Below are 7,898 nucleotides of genomic sequence, written 5' to 3'. Positions count from 1 at the left end.
CGAGAGGACGTATGTTAGAACCCTGACATTGACTGATGAAACCACAGGTGCCATGAGTCACTAGGCCAGGTACAGTAAATCATCCACAAAAATCCGTCAAGACAATTATAGTTTCTCCCACATGACAGTGTCATACAATGGTGTGGAAAAATAAACCCAAAGCACTGAGCTCTACACTAAACACAATACACATGATGATATTTATTATTAACTGTAAGCCACATGCTTCAATGGCATGATGTACCTGTTTTATTGTATGATGTTGAATTTCTGTTTGAACTGGAAATCAATTCTTTCTACAATTGACTATTACAAAAGTACTATTACATCAAACGTAATAATTTGTTCATTTGCTTTTTTACCTGTTTTCTGACAATTTAGTCAAAATTTAGTCACAATTACAATTTCTCTGTAGCTTGCACCTTGGCCGTGTGGCTAAAAAGAGACAAAACCAACCCCATCCAGCACGTGTAAAGTCACTGGCTCTTTCTTTACACCAGCCAGCGGTGGATTCTCACCGAGAGCTGAACCATGTTCAGAAAGTGTTACGAAAATGTGCTCTAACTGCACTATGACAGCACTTCAACCAGACAACAGAGGTCTTTATTTCAAGGACAGTGATAAGAAAGCCTAGCCGACATTCCTTTATTAAGGCACAGCCAGATGTGCTTGTTGAGTGCCTAGCCAGCACTGCTGAACTGGAGCTTCATCCAAGCACTTTATTCATTTCACTGTTTTGATCTGTTTTATAAAAAAAAGACTAACCAGGCTTGTTTCAAAATGATTAAAATTGTACAAGATTTACAAGACATGATTTACCACACATTTCTGATCTCACAGTTTTCTGGCCTTTACCCTGTACAGTAAAAAAGGGGGGAAATCTGAAAATTGGCACTGTTATTTTGGCACAGCGGTCTAATGCACCAGCCCACCACCACTAAGATTGTGAGTTCTCAAGTTCAAATCCCAGGCGCTGAAATGCATTGGTAATGATTATACTGTAATAAAAATTATTGCCAAAAAGTGCAATCATTTAAGTCTGAAACTATCCCAAAACAAATCCTGATGGGACCGAGACATGAAATGTAGAGACACGTTTACAAAATCAGTTATAAAAATAAACCAGTCATTACAAAATTCATTAGTCATGGTTTAATAAAACAGCAGTTCATACAACAAATGCAGACAGATGTGGAGCGTGGTTTTAGTTCAACATCAAACTGGTGCAGGAAGTGTGTTTGCTTCGAAAAACCATTAGGGGGAAGCACATGTACAAGGATGGAAACTCTAGAGGAGGAAACTTGCACTTCTGGATTTACTGGATCTTTTAAAACGATGATAAATAAACGTGCAGGATTAATTGCAGGTGGTTCTGATATGGGGTGGACATAAACGTAGTCAGTATTTTACATACACTTGAAGGGAATGTGTATCACTGCAGCCTTTTAATCCTTAATCTTTTAACTCTTTCTTTTCTGTGAATGAATCAAGGTCGTAGCCATGAACTGAACATGGGGGAAGGGATTTGGTTCTGCCATTGTAAAGCATCCCTGCCATAAGCATCAACAACATATGGGAACACTGATGGATTCTAACATTACGCAAAGCTACTGAGCAGAATATGTTTATGTAGAATTTTACATCAGTATATCGGGGGTCATTTTGCCATTGCGATGTGAATACTGTATATATTGTAAATTTTTAATATTGTATATTGAATTATAGTTTTAACAATGCATATTGTGATTACAGACTTTGAATTAATAATAAAAAATTAAACATGTTTTTCTTTCTTTTTAAACTCGCCTGGATATAAATATATAAATAGCTACGTTGGTTGTGTAGAAAAATCCACAATGGTGCCTTTTGTGTCATGACCTTCATTTTTTTAGTAAATGACTGACTACTGATGACTTCTCTGTGCCCATATAAATAGGGCTAGTTTGACTTACTGTTTGAAAAAGTAAATAAAACTGTGGTCCAAAATAGATACATGATCTGATGTATTGAGGAACCACCAACAAAACAGGTTTGCTATACATACAGTGGTAGCTTAGTGGGTAGAAATTCTTCTGGGCTATCAATCAGAAGGTTGTGGGTTTGAATCCTGGCTCTGCCATGAAGCCACTGTTAGGCTTTTGAGCAAAGCCCTTAACTCTCTCTTTTAACAATGACATGCATTCAATCCACCTACTGCATGTTTATGAAAGGTGAAAGAAAACTAGGATATAGGGAGAACATGTAAATCTTCTCTCATGCAGTGACCAGGCACATTGAGCAAACTCCGGTCCACAGGATCCGTGTTGTTGTGTATCACCCACTCCACCAGCTGTGCCATCATGCCGCTCACACCACATTACATGGCTATCAAAATAAATGTTTTCAAGATTACAGTTGAATGCGGTGTAAAATTGCTTTGGTGGTGGACAGCCCCAAGGTCCCTGGTTTAATCACAACCTCTGGTTGCTGTCTTCCTTCTGACAAAGATTGGCACACTCTCCCAGTGCCTTTGTGGGTTTCTTCAGCTTCCTCCAACCAGCCAGCCAATGTCTGTAAGAGGGTTGGCATGTGCTCCACTTTTTTTACAGGTTTCCTCCAGGTACTTCAGTTTCTCATGACTCCCAAAAACAAGTCTGTGTGACTAAATAAATGAGTGAGTGTGTTGGCATGTGATGTAACCTGGCAAGCTTGCACCCCTCTACCTTGTGTATTCCCACTTTGAAGCTCTGGTCCCACCATGACTGTGATCATGAAATGTTTATTAATGATACATTTATCAATGATATTTTGTGTAGTAATATTTTTGCCCTCTTGTCCACCTCTGCAATCCATTATTCTATTGAGTCCTGCTACTTATCAGAGTCTGGAAGAAGTTTTGTATGTTCTCTTTCAGGTCCCTCAGATCCCTCCAGTGTGCCTTACCCAGCCCAGTGTTGCTATAAACCCACCACATCCCTGTACACCAGGATGTATCTTTCTCTCTCTTTTTTTCATTAATAAACATGAATAAATAAATGAATGACATGTGCATTGATTATAAAACTATGTGACATGGCAGAGTGCCTGTGCCCAATGTTCCAGGGTTACTATGGACCCACCGTGACCCTGACCAGGATGTAGCTTTCACCATCTCTCTCGCTCTCTCTTTTTTGTTAACAAATTTGAATAAATAAATGAATGACATTTGCACTGATTATGAGACTATGTGTGAGTGCTCGTTGGTGATATTCAGGCTGGATGATATTTACTGACTGGCACGGCCAATCTTTTGGATCGATGCCCTCGTCCTGACACCCTGTGGTCAGGTGTTTAATCCATAGTGATGGGCATAGCTGTGTCTGTTTGTATTTGGGCTCCATGTGGCTCTGTTTGTTCCTCATGCTCATGCCAGCCGTTAGGACAATGGTTGGGTCAGTCAGTGTCCATCATGCTCAGTGTGTGATGGGTATTGTGGGAGTGTCGAGGGAATGAAAAACAGTTGCAGATCTGGAAAGATCTACAAGAGGTGGTAAAGGGGTATGTGGGGTTGATTTGGGAATACACAAAGTCATTTGGGTAAAATCAGTATTGTGTTTATTCAGGAATTTTGTTGAAAGCTAATTAAGCTGATTAAACACAGCCAGACTACTTTAGCAGCTCTGAACAATATATATCATACTCATCTAAGAAAACGCTTCAAATATATGTGTCTGAAAGAATTTACACAGCTAATTTTAAATGTCTAGGACTCTACTGAACCACAGTGAGAGACCTGAATCCGTGGTGAATCTCCCCAAGAGTGGAAGGTCTGCTGAAATAGGACAACTTGAAAGGTGGTCAAATAAGGTCCCCTTAATGTAGGATCATCTGTCCGTGAGATGAAGCTAAGGTGTAAATGATTTCCAGCAGGACATCTGTCTAGGGGGAATTCCTTACCAGAACTGCCACGACCCTGACCAGGATAAATCAGTGGTAAAAATGAAAATGAAATAAATGAATAAAAATATTCATAAATATCATCAGTCTGTCATCGCTATTGTTCCTCAACTGTACTCTGAACTCTCTCTCATTGTTCCTCAACTGTACTCTCAACTCTCTCTCATTGTTCCTCAACTGTACTCTCAACTCTCTCTCATTGTTCCTTGGTGTCTCGGGCGGCATGGTGGCTCGGTGGGTAGCACTGTCGCCTCACGGCAAGAAGGTACTGGGTTCGATCCCCAGGTGGAGCGGTCCAGGTCCTTTCTGTGTGGAGTTTGCATGTTCTCCCCGTGTCTGTGTGGGTTTCCTCGTACAGTCCTAAGACGTGCAAGTGGGGTAAATTAGAGATACTAAATTGTCCATGACTGTGTTTGATGTTAAACTTGTGAGCTGATGAGTCTTCTACTGCCTTTTCTTTTTTAATGTAACCAAAGTGTGTAAAACATGACGTTAAAATCCTAATAAATAAATAAACCGAGTCACTCTCTCTCTCTCTCTCTCTGTCTCTCTCTCTCTCAATGTTCCTAAGAGTCTCTCTCTCTTTATTTCTAAGCCTCCCTCTCTCTCTCGCTCTCTCATTGTTCCTAAGTGTCTCTCTCCCTTTCTTTCTCTATCACTGCCTCTCTCATTGTTCCTCTCTCCCTCCCTCTGTCTGTATCTCTCTATCACTCACTCACTCCCTCACTCACGTTAGTGATCTTCAGCTCTTCAGTAGGTGGGAGCTTGACAATGTGCACACCGCGCAGGAATATCCGACGCAAATCCGGCTTTGTTTGATCCGCATGTGACACATTTGGAAGGTAAGAGCTCGATATTCATCCCGTTTTCTCTCTCCTCACATCACGTCTGCACTTTCCCGTCCAGCACAAGCCAATAAAATCCGCTAAACGCTGAAACGCGTCCCGGTTCGTCCCGTCAGTGGAAATAAATGCGGCTGTGCGGTAATAAACGCTGTGAAGTTTGAGACTCGAACCCCGCCTGGATGGGTTCGTGCGCACATGTAGATGGATATTGCGCACATTTTGGGAGGTAGGGGGGTGAAGATATTTGACAGCATGTGAGTGAATGCGGAGCTTTCAGGATTGTAAAATACCAACATAGTGTCATCACGTCGGATTTACCCCGGCAGCTCAGGTAAAGCATTCACACAACGTTCAGGGGTTTCAATTACCATAGAATCAAATGTCCTGGATGTCCAGAATGCACAGAAACACTGATTTAACCCTTAAATTGTTTATTTGGTACATTTAGATACAAACAGGCTTCGTTTTTTATTCGTTTAGCTCGATTTCGCAAATTGCGGAATCCCCGAATCTCAGGTGCGAGTCAATATTTCCTTATTTTGACTATTTAACTCGTTTGACAAAATATCCACGTATTTACTATGAATTACTACTCGTTTAACACAGTGTCCACTAATATTGACTGGACAACACGTTCCTTTTAGAAGATATTGTGCGGCTCTGTATTTGTGGTTCATTTCACAAAATATTTTGTTATTTTGAATCAGTGTAACTCGTTTTCTTTACTTATATCTCGTTTTTTTACTTCATCACGTCGTTATGTTGGCATGTTATCTTATTTGACCTTGTGATATGTAGTTTGGAGTAATATTTTGTTTCGGCAAGGTGGGGCGGTGGGTAGCACTGTCACCTCATGGCAAGAAGGTCCTGGGTTCGATCCCCAGGTGGAGTTTGCATGTTCTCCCTGTGTCTGTGTGGGTTTCCTCCGGGAGCTCTGGTTTCCTTCCACAGTCCAAAGACATGAAGTGAGGTGAACTGAAGATACAAAATTGTCCATGACTGTGTTTGAGATTAAACTTGTGAACTTGTTAACGAGTAACTACCATTTCTGTCATGAATGTAACCAAAGTGTGTAAAATAAGATGTAAAAATCCTATAATAAATAAATAAAAGCTGTTTATTACTGATAAAAGATTCCACAACTTTAGGAAAATGTAATGATTTATAGTTTTAATTTTAGCTTTATTATTTCTCCACTTAATCCTAATGTGGACCATACTGGGTGTGTATGAGCATCTGACATGGCCTGTAATTTTGATTCATCCATTGGTGATGGTTGGTGAGGTTGTGAGTTACAAGTACTCTAGATTTTCTCCCATTTTCTCTACTGTGATATAGATAAATCATTCTATCTGTACTCTTCTACATGCTGCTAACATCAGATCAGCAGCAGGGCAGCACTGCTTTATTGAACATTGTGGGGGACCAGATCTACCCGGGGGTTCCTACCATGCCATATCAACAACTGATGGGAGCACTGACAGATCCTAGCATTACTGATTAAACCAGTGGGCAGATGTTTGTTTATCATTTTTACATCAGTACACTGTTGAAACATTTTGGCCATATATGGACCCCCCACTTTTCCCTTCCTTGTATATTGTAATTACAGCCTTGCATTATGCAAATCTCATGCATGAGAAATGAGAAAACTATGCAGAGCTTTTATGCTGAATCAACATTATAATTGTGATTAAGTCTGATCATTAGAATAGGATTTTCTTTCTGTTTTTAATATCACACTGAGTAGAAACATGTTTTTTTACCGCTGTCCTATCAGAAACACACTGTCATACAGTCGGATAGAATCTGAAATACCGTAATAGAGCTTTCGACTGTATCGGGCACCACAATGTGGTCTTTGTGTACGCATTCTATGATGCCGAAACCATGAGTTCCAAAGTTCATTCAAGGTTTAACAATCAAAAAGCTGGTTAGAAGTGCACAACTGAGTAAAACACAATCCAACCACCTGATATCAACATGAAACACATTTTGCAGTGTTTACTGGACTAGTAATCAGAAGGTTGCTGGTTCAAGCCCCACCACTGCCAGGTTGCTGCTGTTGGGCCCTTGCGCAAGGCCCTTAACCCTCAATTGCTCAGACTGTATACTATCACATTACTGTTAGTCATTTTGGATAAAGGCATCTGCTAAATGGCGAAAATGTAAATGTGTAGCTTTGAGTGGAATGTACCAAAAAACTGTTGGTGTACTTTGATGTCAACATGCTGAATCATTTATTTTTTATCACTGATAACACAGACCACAAACCACTTGAGCACAAAAGTCATTTTGCGTGACGAGACGTTTTGTCTCACTGAATTTAAATAGATAATTTTGCGACAGATTTGATTTGCCAGTCTTTCTAAACCTATTCACTGACTTTCTTAAAACCCCATGACAGTCCCTGGCCCATATTCAGGCCCAGAAATGATATATGTGTAAGTTTTACATTGCTAACATATCCCTTGCTGGTAAATACGGTACCAATTGAAAGCTTAAATGTCTACCTTTAACAATGTAAATAATTGTATTTAATTTTATTTTGTTTTATCATTTAAACAGATTAGCGCTCTTAGAAACAGAGGCTCTAAATTGTGCTTTTCATTACTAAAGTGGTTCTTTATGTTTGTGTATTTTTACATGACAAAGTAGCTCCTTTGAGGCGTGTAATTATAATAATAATACAACATTGGTCCCTGTTAGTACCTCCATTTCTAAATACGCCTTAATTTATGAATCGCCCACTAAAAGTTTAACAGATGTCCCAAAGTGGACATCTGGACGTGGGTGTGTGACATTCATTAGCCGTGAACACCTAATTGGATTACGCCCCACTGCCTCTCTAATTGATTAGCAAACCTCCCCCCCCCCCCCCCCCGTGACCTCCCATATGACGAGAACACTGATTTAAATGAAAGCTGATTAGCGACACTGATTCAGCACTCCTTTTTTATTTTAGAAATTGGACTCATTTGAGTGATCTGAAGGCTGGGCGTCACGTTTGACGTTGGTCAGCAGGTTTTAGCTGGAGGCTACTGCTTTTGCATGATTATACAAATAGGAAAGAAAAACTCACCTCAGCTGTTTGGTGGAGTAAAATCCTGCAGTTGGAGGAGGAGGTGAACAGATACG

At 40.2% G+C, this 7,898-nt stretch overlaps 1 protein-coding gene across 5 annotated transcripts in view; it reads left to right on the top strand.

Moving 5' to 3' along the window:
- Window positions 1–4,671: 4,671 nt before the first annotated feature.
- The window catches only part of pcbp4 (poly(rC) binding protein 4), a 90,287-nt gene continuing 87,060 nt past the window's right edge, over window positions 4,672–7,898 (top strand). For 4 of the 5 annotated variants that reach the window (XM_062986239.1, XM_062986236.1, XM_062986240.1 and 1 more), the window contains exon 1: window positions 5,043–5,091. The gene's annotated coding sequence lies outside the window, so the exon portion shown is untranslated. Of the gene's footprint in view, window positions 4,758–5,042; window positions 5,092–7,898 lie in introns of those variants that run through there. The other variant, XM_062986237.1, reaches the window with a different exon arrangement.

This window comes from Trichomycterus rosablanca, chromosome 24 (genome assembly GCF_030014385.1).
Source record: "Trichomycterus rosablanca isolate fTriRos1 chromosome 24, fTriRos1.hap1, whole genome shotgun sequence".
Classification (NCBI taxonomy): Eukaryota; Metazoa; Chordata; class Actinopteri; order Siluriformes; family Trichomycteridae; genus Trichomycterus; species Trichomycterus rosablanca.
This window is presented reverse-complemented; position numbering and strand designations above follow the sequence as displayed.